The 15,016-nt window shown below is 34.2% G+C and overlaps 1 long non-coding RNA gene across 1 annotated transcript; it reads left to right on the top strand.

The window, feature by feature from the left end:
• The first annotated feature begins 2,278 nt into the window (after positions 1–2,278).
• LOC128245528 (uncharacterized) lies at positions 2,279–6,352 on the top strand. Its single transcript, XR_008263171.1, has 3 exons — positions 2,279–2,359; positions 4,813–4,955; positions 6,223–6,352. It is a non-coding gene; the product is annotated as an uncharacterized LOC128245528 (long non-coding RNA).
• Positions 6,353–15,016: the final 8,664 nt, after the last annotated feature.

Below are 15,016 nucleotides of genomic sequence, written 5' to 3'. Positions count from 1 at the left end.
ATCATTGATCGATTTAAAGGCTTTGTAGTCTATACCGCGTCATTCATTGACAAATATGCTCTAAATTACCTTTCTGCTATTAACGATATATTGTTTACCTATTAGTATAAGGATACGCTTGATAGGCGTTGAAATGTTTGTTTTCACTAACTCGACCGAACCTATGTTTTCCTCCCGACCAGTCACCATACAATTTTTTTACCAAGTGTGAGTTTTTTTATAATATTTTCTTTTAAAAAAATGCATTAATTTGAATGAACATCTTAAAATTTGACCATTTTATCTTTATTTCTTTTTACAATAGTGATATACCGTGATATAGGTCGGTTTGGTAAAGAAAACCGGTTCTCAAAAAAATATAATAAAAATTGTTTGCCTACCTACCTGCCCGGTATATTCTATGTAAGTGGAAACATATAAAATAGATAACAGTTATGCCCACCTTCCTAAACAATTTGTTTGGAGATGTTAGTGTAATTTTTTTTTTTTTAAAATGGCCTTACCACTTTGTTCTACTTTTTGACACCACTATTAAATCATATTTTACAATGCCATTGTTTAAAGTGGCACTCTTATTCAAAATCAATACATGTTATACACGAGTAAAACACACATAACTTTTGAGTGATACACCCTCAACTACTTACTAAATAATGCATATGTGGAAAATATTAATTACTATGTACAATATTATAACTGTGTATTTGATAGCTGAAAACGCAAAAAATATTAAATGTGTGGTGAATGCTAAAAGGTTGAAAAACCGTGTTTTCTGCGCATTTCTTTTAAACTAATCTCGGTATCCTTCATAAGAACCATTGTTTTCGACATTTATTCATCAATTTGGCATATTAAAACAATTGTATTAAATGTGTTAAACCTTATCTGGGAGTAATAGTGCATCTTTAAAGGGACTGTGTCACAGATTGGCACCAAATTTTTTTTTTTTCTGTAACGAATCACAGGAAAATTATCTAATAGAATGTGTTACGCTTTGATATCATAATTGTAAATAAAAGTACCAAAATGTAAAAAAAAATGTGTCGGAGACCGGGTTCGAAAATTGTAGTCCAGCGTCTTACTCACTGCGCTACAAAGGCTTATTCTATTCGTGTGACATAATTAAGCTATACACCTTCCTCGGTAATATCACATGATAACACCGACAAGCCAAATACGCACAAGGAATGAATTATACCTGGTGGACATACCCAGTAATCTTTTTTAATGGAAAAAATACGAACTAACTGCTAAACTTAAATAAATTGTAAACTATGTGGTACATCAGTTAGTAAGGTTCAATGCATTGTACACATCGATGCCAGTTTTCAGTTTTCGACAATTTTTTTTTTTTTTTTCGCTATTTTATCATACGTGAGAAAGCCCCTTTAAGCAAAAATCCACATATAGTGGCATAGAGGTGGCAGGTGTGATTTTTTTGTTTTATTTTATTTCGTGGTAACGACTTATTAACTCATTCCAACAACTCACTGTGTCGTTGCCACGACTTACTATCTTGTTCCCACGACTTCAATATCTCGTGGCGACGACTTGGTTTTGATGTGGCCATGAATAAGACATAACTATTTAACTCTTAAGGCCATGAGATAAAATAACCCCACGCACGTCACTTGCATGTCACCGTTTATTGATGTCACGCTGGTCATGCAAGAACATGTTTACTGTATTGGCAGGCGCGCAGCTGCCTATACGCGAGTACGCAGCTGAATCCACATAATTCTGACACTAAAAACAGCCAAAAATTGGAGTATGCGTACTTGACTACATGATCCTAAAACTGTCCATTTTCTAATATTAAATAAAGCTCCTCAGAACGCTCGGAATGCACCAGATTGCATTATTGTTTTCAAGATTTTCCGAGGGGCATGTGCACGAAACCTCCTAGCACAATTATGAATCCAAATGAATAAAGCGCTAACTACGCCCCTTGTATGAAATGGATTTACGCTTAATCAATGTCTAAAACTTAAAGTTTGCGTCACATAGCTTTGTTCTGTTTAATAACAAACGTTTCTCGTTAGATAATTCAATTCAATTCAAAACTGAATTTTCTCCAATCGTGAAAAATATTGGTTCAAAAATAAATACACAAAGCACAGCACTGATATGTAAAGAAACGTACATGTAACATATAATGGATAAATATTATTCATACTATTATTTTATTTTATACTAGCATACTACTACTAGTACTAGTATAATAATGAATACCTTTACATTCGCCTTATTCCAGAAGCCCATAATGCTTTGCGACAAAGGTGACTTCCGGTTTATTTCCGCATTCCTAGTTATCGATACGAGTGAAAGGAAGAGCATAATTGGCAAAATAGATTGATAGGTGAGTAAAACATGTTAGGAACATCAGTTTATACTTTTTTCTATAAATTTCTACCGTTTTTTGTAAATGTCAATAAAGTTTTTGACGTTTATACCCAACTTGAGTACACATTTAAGTGGGTGGGGTAAAATAACAAATATAATGGTAAAGACATAGTAGTTCTCAAAGACTTCAAATACATATTGATTGTTATGAAGTATGCATTAAAGTGTGGTTAATTGAGTGCTGTATATAAACAAATAAACAGGTCTTAGAATAACAGCTTATAAATAATGTACTAGTAAATTGTAGTTATTTAAATATCTGACTGATATTAAAGCTGCACTCTCACAGATTAAACATTTTGACAACTGTTTAATTTTTTGTCTTCGAACTAGCCAAATTTATGCAAACGTGCAAGAAAACCAGTGATATAAGACTGCTGACAAAACATAGGATCACAGATTTTCATATTTAAGTAAAACAATCTGTGAGAGTGCAGCTTTAACAGACTCTTTAGAGTCTTTTATATTTTTATTTTTCTGGCTAACTTGGATGATGATAAAACTATTTTATTTAATTTAAGAGATGTCCATTCTGGATGTTTGGGTCCGCCAAGTTGATACTTAACAGGAGAAGGCAGTTGATACCATTGATCTGATAGCACCTGCTATATCAGTGGTTTTACAAGATATTTTTGTGCAAAACAGAGAGACTGGATTCGGTTCATGAACAGAGATTAAATAAATGAAGTGTGTGAATGAAAACTTTCTTTGACTGCCAAGGACTAAAGAAATGCACACAAGTGACATAGATTTAAATGTTTGGTACAAAAAGTAGACGTTTAGAACTTAAAATTATGACACAGGATGTGAAACAACACTTCATAGCCAATAACAGTCGAACAAGAGATTTTTAAAAAAGAAGCAACTCTCGAACTCGTTCTTTTCTCTATCCCGGAGCGAGGGAATTATTAACAATACTGAACGGAGCCACCCCTGTAGAATATTTTTTCTATTTTCATTTTCTACTTTTAAACCCCACACATTTACAGGGAGAAGGGCTTCGTGTAGTTTGTTTCTATGTTGTTTTAATAACCAGCCGTTGCATATTATCTATTTATTGTTCCTCCTGGGTGAGAATCCAATTTTTTATGTCAATAATGTTTATATCATTTTAAAATATAAATTAAAATTTTAACAGTGGCCTTAAAAAGGATTGTGTTCAATCTAATAATCAGTATAGTCTTTGTTTATGCCAACATTTAATTACCAACCGGAAACGGTTTTAATGTATCTTTTAAATTCCTCCTGGAGGAACAAACAATTCCTATTTTTTTATTTCTTTTCAAGTTAAAAAAATCCTTGGCAAGCCCAACTCATATTGTAACACCACAGGATGAAATCTGATGCTGGGACTGGTTACATTCTCCATCCTGGTTTGCCTGGTCACACAGCGGCATTAACTTTATTGTTAGTAAAATATTAATTTGTCATTTACCATCATACCGTTCAATAAACCTGGGGCGGCCCCTGTGGTTGGTTTACACGAGGACTCTTAGATTCACTGTACTACATATCGGCACCCTATAAATACCCAAATTCCATTAAGCCCCTGTGTGCCAGCCCCATGGGTAGCCCCAGGTTTAATAAGTCCTAACAAAAAACAACAACAACAATTTCATTTTAAAATTTTCGAACTAGCTTGTTAATATAATGCCAAGGATACGTTCTATCTAAACATATATATGAAACATTTATTCTCATAGATTCTTTTACTATTCAGACCTTTTCTTTATATAAATGTTGGCTGAGCCTAAAATGTTTTTATTTTTTTTATTTTTTGTATTCATAGAGTATAATTTTCTCTAGTAGAATTTCTATTTATGTATTCATTCTATTTGAATTGTTTGATTTTAAAATGTATGTGATAGAATATTAAGATATTATTTTAATATTGACCTTCTTACCGTAGATTTTTACTTATTGTGTAGAATTTAACATATATACATATAGTCCATAGCACCCACGCTACAATCAACGAAGCAGAAACATGTTTTAAAAACTGTAGAATTAATGTAAAACGTTGTGTGCTTGCCGAATAGGTATAACCCGATGGCGAGGGTAAATAAGCTCCCCGGGATTATCAGTTTAATATGTTTATCGACTTTAGTGTTAAAAAAATACCAGAAACTATCTTTATCAGATTTCTTTTATATTTCTTAATCTGGCAATTATTACCTAATGGATCAATAGTTGGAACAATATCATTACCATTTTAGGCAAGAAGTAATAAACTGTGAGTTTTATCACACCCATAATAAATGCATTATGATGAAACATTCACAAAGGAAACACTAGAAGACTAATGAATAATATATATTGGTTATTTGGTATCATCTGTATTGCCCTATTAAGTAAAACTTGGAGCTGCTTATATTATTGCCTGCCATTGACCTATGTACAATGTTGCAGGAGCTGATGTTGAGAATCCATCAGCTTGAGACTCCTGTGAAGGTGCTTCAGAGAGCCAGCAAAGAAGAGAACCCTGTAGCTCCACCTATGCCCCGCATGACTATGAAGAGGAAAAAGAAGTTTCGTCCCAGTGACTTCCACAAGTACGTATATCATCTTTAATCATAATGATGTTATATACATAAACACTTCCAGTTTGTTTATAGAAAAGTTCGGGTTATTTAGCCTTATAACCATGTCATGTATGATTTTTAGCTCGACTATTCGAAGAATAAGAGAGCTATACTACTCGCCCAAGCGTCGGCGTCACCTTTTGGTTAAGGTTTTGCGTTCAAGCACACATAGGTTAATATCTCAGCAACTACTTGAGGTATTGCATTGAGACTTTATACAAAGGTACTCAACTATCCAACCTACTTAATTAACCAAGTTAGATAACTTTAGTTTGCATTTAATGCAAATAATTGCCCTTTATTATTCGACTTAGAAATTCTGGTTAAGGTTTTGCGTGCAAGCACACATTGGTTAATATCTCAGCAACTACTTGAGGTATTGCATTGAGACTAGATACAATGGTACTCAACCATCCAACCTACTTAATTAACCAAGTAAGATAAGTTTTCTTTGTATTTTATGCAAATAATTGCTCTTAAAAGTTTATTATTCGACTTAGAAATTCTGGTTAAGGTTTTGCGTGCAAGCACACATAGGTTAATATCTCAGCAACTACTTGAGGTGTTGCATTGAGACTTGATACAATGGTACTTAACCATCCAATCTACTTAAATAACAAAGTAAGATAACTCTAGTTTGCATTAAATTCAAATAATGGCCTCTTTTATTCGACATAGAAATACTTGGTAAGGTTTTTTGAATTTAACCACTTTTAAGTCAAAAGTTACCTCAGCGAATACATCATGTATTGCATTGAAACTTTACACACAGGCTCCCCACTATTTGACCTTCTTATTTAATCAAGTTAGATAACTCTATCTTTCATATTATATAATTTTTGCCCCTTTATTATGTGTCTTAGAAATTCTGGTTAAGGTCTTGCATGTTAGCACACATAGGATATTATCTCAGCAATTACTTGATGCATTGCATTGAGACTTTATACAATGGTATTCAACTGAATAACCAAGTTAGATAACTGTATTTTGCAAATAATGGGCCTTTATTATTACACTTAAAAATTCTGGTTAAAATTTTGCATGTAACCACATTTATGTTAATATCTCAGCACATCATGTATTGCATTGAAATCTAATCTAACAGTGATCCATGCATGTTTCGCCAAAACTTCAATCCTTACACTAAAAAGCGGCGCAATAGTCGAGCGCGCTGTGTGACAGCTCTTGTTATTTGTAAGAAAAGTTATGTTATTTATTGTTACGATTTCTTTCACAGGTACACCATGTAGCCCTGACGATCATGTACCTCGGCCACGACTACACAGGATATGCTGGCACAGAGGAAGTGGAAAACACTAAGTGAACTGTTCCAGGCCCTTATAAAGTGCAAGCTTATTGAGTCCAAGTATGCACATCTTTCAGTTACCCAGACAAAAGTTTGACTTTCTGAAGTTTGATAATGTATCAATATTTTAGTGCTTGTTTTTGAGAGTACTCAATAACAATTGCCTTCAGCTTATATTCAAATGAAATTACCTAATAGTCTAACTAAGAATGTCAAAACAAAATATTAACAGATTAAGGATATAAACTTGCTGTTCAATCCAAGGGAGAAAACCACATATAAATAATCAAAGTGCTGAAAGCACTGATGGACTAGGGCTTCATTTAGGGGAATGTTGATAACCATGTTCTAAGCATTAAACAAATCGGCTCACATCACAAGGGGTCACTGTTTAATGGGCTAGCTTAAACTTTAGACTAAAACTGCTTGCAAGCTGCAAAGGAGCTTTAAACCACAGGGCCATACTTTGGATAATATTTGTAAAAGACATCAATAAATGCAACAGTGGACATTCTTGTATTGTCCTCTGTCTCTGTCCTGATAGCTCCCTATCTCAACAGTTGCAAATGGTTGTAGGTTCATGATTCTCCTGTTCATTGGCCATACAGAAAGATGTTGAATGTAGAATCAAGAAGCTTTTATTTCAGGCACTCCGAATTGAATAGAACTGTAACATTTGGAGTGCCTAGAATTTGTAAGATTCCTAGGCAACATGTATCAGGTGTTGCAGTACATTTACTTTACTACAAATACTTTTACCCATCCTTGTAAATCTAAAAAAGCTTTCATTTCGCAAAAGTAGTTCATATATTAAACTATAATAAGGTTGCTAAATCAGAGTTTGAATAATTCTGATATCTAGATGTGCCTTTAATTGCAGCAATTTAATGTCCAACTCATGATGTCAATTGAGCTGGTTAAGCAATACTGCATTTCCTTGGTGTGGGGATTGCATTATATACTTGAATAAACAAACAGTTATTGCGTTGGAAAGTACAATGTATTGACAATGTTACATGCAATTTTCTTGACCGGACTCCATCCAAGCCTTAAATCTTAGATCAACTTGGACTTGGGGCTATGTGTTTTATCAATGAGAACTATAAATTATGTTCAATTTAGTGCCACTTATGATATATCATTCCGAATACAAAAACACTAGCATTTTCTTTAAAACCACTAGCATAAATATCCTATGTTATGATAAAACCATTGCCAAGGTGGTAATTTGAAAACACTAGAAATTTTATCTGGTCAGGGTTTGACATAGTCTTTCTAGGCAGCTGGAATTGTTTTGCAGTTACTTTGAAAATCTTCAAAAGCTAAACTGATCAAGACTGGAGCAAATTCCTCATAATACCAAAAGGGATTTTAAAGACTTACGAGATCATTCTCATATCACCAATACCATTAGTTTTTATCTACAAACTTAAGTCAACATAAAAATGTTTTACATTAATATTGCAATGAATAAAACATATTGCAATAACATAGCAATCAAGCCTAAACATGATATTTCAACATTTTCCAGATAAACAATAAATAAGTTTACTTAATAATTTTCTCGATACTTACACAAGCTGGAGAATGGTCTCTTTTTGAATACTTTACATATTTCATGGCTTTCATCATTCAAACTAACATTTCGCTTGTTATTTCAATATTCAATGATTTGGTAAACATTCATAAATGATGGTTAAAATTAAGATTCATACTAATTATGCCTACCAAAAACACCTGACTGACCAATTAGAATCCAATTTTGGCAGGGCTTATTGGTGGTTCAGTGAAATCAACCATGACCTCCCACAATCTGCACTGATCAACAGTAGTAAATGCATTGTTTCCATTGTTCTTATTTTCATAAAGTTAGAAAACAACTGCAGTGAATAAAATTTATTCCTTATCACTGAGAGAAAGTTTAGAATGAACGAAGCCGACGGTTGCATTTAGTGGGATATCAAATCCTACAAATGTATTCATTATTTTATGTAACCGTATTTAGTATAAATGTTAAAGTTTTGAAAGTCTAAACAGTTTCAATTTTTGTATATTTTGTGCTTCATTTAATTTCATTGAAATTTGTTTTTCTTAGTGTTCAATCCCAAGCATACTTGTTCACATTTAAGTGCAAGAAAAGTCTCTAAATTATGATCTGAATAAATTTTTATATTAATGTTAGGTCACATAAAAGATAAACAATGTATTGTGCTTTTTAAAAATAACAGTTTTTCATCTGTTTAAAATTATTTCAAATGCTGTGCATTGCAATTTGATTATGAGTTTAAACTATGACAGGAATAATTCAAGGGAATGGTTTTTTTGTGATTTCAAGCATTTAAATTGTCTGAATCGCATGAATATTTATAAATTACGTAAGGTACCGGGTATTCTCAAATTGGTCACACTTGTTGAACTTTGTACTGTCTTCTTTTTGTCTGTCTCAAATTTAATACAGCATTGGCTTCACTTGTTGTTTATTAAAGGAACAGTACACCAGAATGGCACCAAAAAAGTTGGATTTTTTTCTTTAACGAATCTAAGGACAATTTTTTAATAAACTATTTTACTCTTTGATATCGTTATTGTAAATAAAATACCAAAATGTAAAAAAATTGCAGTGCAGTGTCGAATCCACTATGCTATGAAGACTGGGTGGAATTTCCAGATATATACCTAACTCGCTTAAATCATGTAATAACATCAACGGCAGATTACGCATAAGGAATGAATTATACTCGGTAGACATACAATGTACTTAGTAATCTTTTTTTAATGGAAAAACACGAAATAACTGCTATTAATAAATCATTTGTAAACTATGTGCATCATCAGTTAGTAAGTTTCAATGCATTAATTCGGTACACATCGATACCAAGTTAATGGCAGGTTTCTATAAAAAAGAAAGTTCTTTCTTTTTCATTATTAACTGAGTATAGCCCATTTAAAATGTACCTTATAATGTCTGTGACTTATCAAATATTTAATAGTAATGGTCTGCAACCAAGATTTGTTTGAATCATCAAGGTTTCAAACTGCATTGTGAATGCGATTGGAAAGCTAATCTTGAAAGCTCCCTTAGTATAATTTTAAAAAATAACATAGACCCTGCAAGGTACTCATATTTGGATGATTCATAAAGATTTGCACAGTTATTTATGTATAATTGCATTTATTGATACAGGTTACCTTTTTTAAATCTATGATTTAGATTGCAAAGTATAACTAAATAAATATATATTCTTAACTTCTTATAACTAAATAAATATATATTCTTAACTTCTAATAAGTAATTAGTTAATTTGTCAACTGCGCACCAAAACACTGAATCTGTATGTATACGCAAGCTTATGCATCAGTCAATTAATTGTAACCATGCACCCCGCACCCCCCCCCCCCCCCCACGGTCCAGGGAATAGCGGGGACTTTTACTTTCGGTCCAACCAACCCAAGCTAAAATCCCCGCCCTGCAGGGATGATCTGATGGCAAAGTCCCCACCAAATCCCCCCCAGCACCCAAGGGACATTAGGTTAAGCCACATCCGCACTGTATTTTCCACGAAGACCCGATATTGCGGGGCCACCTGAAAGGTAAAAACCCGGCCCATTTCCCCGGTATACCCCCGGATGTGGGGGCCCTGGTTACAATTGACTGGTGCATGCTGATCCATAGTAATCCAATCTCATGCCAAGACGATTTCTGGTCTGACATATCCAGGTAAGTTATTCTTAAGCATAAAAAAGCCTGGACAGCATTTGAGAAAGACTGTTGTGAGGTTAAATCTTCATTACTTTACTATGCCACAACATTGGGTGATTACTGATTTTCATTCTTGGCGAGGAAACAAAGTGAGCTCAAAGCGTCTTCAGAAAAAGAATTTTATGCACCAGTCAAATGTAACCACGCCCGCCCCCCCCCCTCCAGGTCTGGGGAATACTTTGACTTTCAGTCCAACCAATCCGCTATAAAATCCCTGCCCTACCCTGCGGGAACGAACTGGTGGTAAAATCCCTGCCAAATAACCTCGCACCCCAAGGATCTTAGGTAAGGGTAATTCCCCGCTATATTTTGCGTGAAGACAAAACCACCGCAATCATCAGGCACTGCGAGGACACCGCTGAAAGGTGAAAACACTGCCCTTTTCCCTAGTATACCCCGAGGGGGTGGTAACAATTGACTGGTGCATAATAAGAGTTAGGAGAACTATTTTTATTGGATGTTTTCATTGTAATCAGTTATGGTACTACTTTGATTATTCAAATTTGCTAACGGCAATCCAATCAAAATACAGCGTATGAATACATTACGTCAGTGAACCCCCAGATTCGGCCTGAAAATGCAGACATCGCGATTACGGCTATGAACTAGGCCACAAGTGCCCTAGTCCAAAAACAACTGATACAAAATTTGTTTTTCTTCAGAAAGAATTTGACCAAATGCAACAATATATTAAGTTATTGACAGAGGTTAACAGAGTTTCAAAAGTGGCAATCAAAATACATTTCTTGTACATTCCAGGTTGTCTTTCTTGATGTACGCGGCAACTTGCTGTCTGGGGTTGGGGTGAAGGTGAGAGAAGGGATGACAGCGCATGAAAGACCTGGTAAGGAACTATATATACTGTACAGTACAGTCTGTTTTCCATATATCAATACATGAAATTTTATGTAATAAAATCAAGAGTTTTTATCCAATGGTAATCAAACTTCATACAATGGTAGATCATAATGAGAGAAAGTGCAGTGTACAATAACCATAATCTATTTTGGCTTATTATTGAGTTATTGCCCCTTATTCCTTTTTTTTGTCCGGAGTATAACTTGAAAAGTACTGGATGGAATTCATTGGAACTTCATACAATGGTAAAGCACAGTGAGAGGAAGTGCAGTGTACAATAACCATAACTCTACTATTGCTTATTACTGAGTTATTGCCCCTTGTTACTTTTTTGTCCGGAGTATAACTTGAAAAGAACTGGATGGAATTCATTGAAACTTCATACAATGGTAAAGCACAGTGAGAGGAAGTGCAGTGCACAAGAACCATAACTCTATTTCAGCTTATTACAGGGTTACTGCCCTTTGTTACTTTTTTCTTGTCCGCAGCATAACTTTTGGATGGGATTTAATATAACCTCATACAGTGATAGATCATAATGAGAGGGAGTGCAGTGTACAGGAACCGCAATTCTATTTCAGCTTATTACATAGTTAGTGCCCTTTGTTACTTTTTCTTGTCCGGAGCATAACTTGAAAACTATTATATTGAATTAAATAAAACTTCATACAGTGATAGATCATAATGAGAGGGAGTGCAGTGTACAAGAACCGCAATTCTATTTCAGCTAATTACAGAGTTACTGCCCTTTGTTTCTTTTTTCTTGTCCTGAGCATAACTTGAAAACTTTTGGATGGAATTTAATAAAACTTTATACAGTGATAGATCATAATGAGAGGAAGTGTAATGTACAGGAACCGCAATTCTTTTTCAGCCAATTACAGAGTTATTGCCCTTTGTTACCTTTTTCTTGTCCGGAGCATAACTTGAAAACTATTGGATGGAATTTAATAAAACTTCATACAGTGATAGATCATAATGAGAGGGAGTGCAGTGTACAGGAATTGCAATTCTATTTCAGCTAATTACAGAGTTACTGCCTTAGGAGAAAGAATTCCACGACCATTAATTCATTAATTTTTGTCAAATCTTTATGAAACTTGCTCAGAATATTTGTCTACTTGTTGTCTTAAACATTTGTGAATATGGGTCACCTCAGATCAAAAACTAGGTCACCAGGTCAAATCTTAGGAAATATTTTCCTGATGTCATAAAAAAATTTTTTTAAATCATGAAACTTTTCATGAAACTTTTACATTTTTTTTTTCCAGGATATCTTAGTCACATTTAAGTATAATAGATTTTCAAGAAACTTTTACGTTTTTTTCTCCAGGATATCATAGTCACATTAAATTATAATAGAATTTAAGCATAAATTACAGTTTTTTCCTGCAGGATATTGATTTTTTTTTTCAGTTTTCATGACATTTGGTTGCTTTACATACATACTCAGTATAAATATGGGTCTTTTTGGTTAAAAATACTAGGTCACTAGCTCAAATCCTCGGTTTGCAAAATTGCATCGTCAAATAAAAATCCGGCTTTAATGCGAGAATACGCCACATTTGATAATAGATTTTGCAATCGATTATCGATAATACTTGATCATCATTTTATCCCTAGCAATAACACTTATGGCTTTATGTTACAAGTTGGATGAAATCCATGCTCCGTTGGTGGAAACTGTATTGTATTTCTTTATAAACTGTTTGCCAAAACCGTAAAAGTGTGGACTTGTTGCAGACTCTTGAATGTAAGTCTCTTGACCTTCAATCTCTGGCTCATCACTGAAAATACTACCTGTATTTTGGTAGGTAAATACGAGGTCATATCATCTGTTTTACTCTGGCGCACTTTAAAAGCAGGGTTGTTCTTACGTGGGTTTCATTCTGCCTGTGCGCTAAGCCCCACTTCCTTACAAGACTGATACCCTTACTTGGGTCAAAGACGATGGGAGCGTAAATAAACATACAATCTGACAATAGAAGTTCTGCTATGTATACCAAGTTTCACGAAAGTATTGTCACATAGCATTGGTGTCTTTGATGATGTGAAAAACTCTAACATTTTCCCTAAATCTGAAATTGTAACATATATTTAGATAACACATTCAAAACTGGCAAGGTCTGAGCAGTTGACATTTTTGTAGTACATTGATGAACGGGGAAAGTGGATTCCTACGGTAAACCGTCAACCAATGGTATCATTTCAGGTTCAGCTGCAGGAGAAGAACGTACAAGTATTTTTTCCCTAAAGGAGACCTTAATATACTGGTAAGTAATAAACCTGGGGCGGTATTCATAACACATCTCAAGTCATTTCTTAATTTGAGTCAATTTTCTAAAACGTTCATAGTCAAATTAAAAGAATTCAGTGTTCTTTTACATAAAAGTATGTAACTTGAATTAAAGCAAAGAAAATGAAATATGTCAGATTGTATTAAGTTAATATATCATGATAAGTTTGTTACTTCATTGAAGAAAATGAGGAGTAAGGAATTGACTTCAGATGCTTTATTATGATCAGCCCAGGACATTATATATAGTATATATGCATATACCGTATAGTTTGTTGTGTCCTGACTGTATTTTTGTCATATTTTAAAATGACTTTGCACATGTGTTCGGAAGTTAAGATGATGTGTTGATTGAAAGACCCGCATCCCTACCTCAAAGATAAAGCATGTCCGGTTAGCCATTGGTCAGTACACTCCCTTCTGACCGAGGCAATCTGGGTTGGTTTAACAGCATGTGAGTTTGATTTGTGGTTACCATGGTTACCAACCAAGTGGGTTTTCTCCAGACACTGTTTTACCCTTCAACAAGACCACATACTCGCACAACCTTGTGCCTACAAAAGTGATTAATTTTATGTTGTAATAACTTGTAAGCTCTTGTTTAATGCAAAAATGCTTAAAAGATTTTTTGGGTAGCAAACTCCAAAGGAAACTAAGAAGATGCACTTTCACTCCCAAATAAGATATAGCATACTTAATTCAATTGTTTTAATTTACCAAAAAGGAAGAATATACATGTATACAACACCATGTTTCTTATGAAGGTTAGCATGTTTAATTTGAAAGAAAGGTCCAGAAAACACTGTATTTCTACCTTATGAAATGAAAGTTGATCACTGTAAATCTATAGGACTCACCAGTCATTTAATATTTGTGCGTTTTCATCTTTTAAATACACAATTACAATCTTGTTACCAGTAATATATTTTTCACAAATGCATTATATAGTAAGCAGTTAAAGGTTTATTACTCAAAATTTGTTTGTTCTATATGTTTATGCATTGATTTTAAATATGAGTGTGACTTTAAAAACTGTTCGATTTTCATGAAATATTGATTTGGAGAAAAACATCATCTGAAGACTTAAAATTTCCTGATTTTATGATTTTTTTAATTCAACACAGCTCATGGAAGAAGCTGGCAAAAAATTGATTGGCGAATATGACTTCTGCAACTTCTGCAAATTCAGTGTTAAAGATGGCATTACAGACTACTGGGGGTATGTTCGAAAAATCATGGAGGTTGAAGTCAAGACCTTAGATGAGACCGATGACGGATTCACAATGTGCGAACTCACGATCGTCTGGAGGGCGTTCCTGTGGCATCAGATTCGCAGCATCTTCTCTGTGCTGGTCCTTGTTGGCAAAGGGAAAGAATCGGTTGAAGCATGTATTTGGTTTTTGTCTAGTTATCTCCCTTGCATTGTGTTTAGTTAATAGAAAACATCTTATAATTTGCTATTTGATGCAAGCACACAAAGTAAGGTCAATACAAGTTATTATGTCACCCCCTTTCATGGGGAAACATATTGTTTTTGCCCAGTCTGTCGATCAGTCCGTCAGTCAGTCAGTCTGAACGTCACACTTCGTTTCTGCTCAATAACGATAGAACGCTTAGACCCAGGAATTTGGTATGCTAGTAGTTGGTCATGACTTGTATTGATTTTTGGTTCACTAGGTCAAAGGTCAAGGTCACCATGACCTTGATGTGAAGAATTACTAAATACTAAAGATCCTTTGGGTCCAGGAACTTCATACTTGGAATGCTAGTTGTTCATGACTAGAAGATGACCCCTATTGATTTTGAGATCA

Source organism: Mya arenaria, chromosome 9 (genome assembly GCF_026914265.1).
Source record: "Mya arenaria isolate MELC-2E11 chromosome 9, ASM2691426v1".
In the NCBI taxonomy this organism is placed as follows: Eukaryota; Metazoa; Mollusca; class Bivalvia; order Myida; family Myidae; genus Mya; species Mya arenaria.
This window is presented reverse-complemented; position numbering and strand designations above follow the sequence as displayed.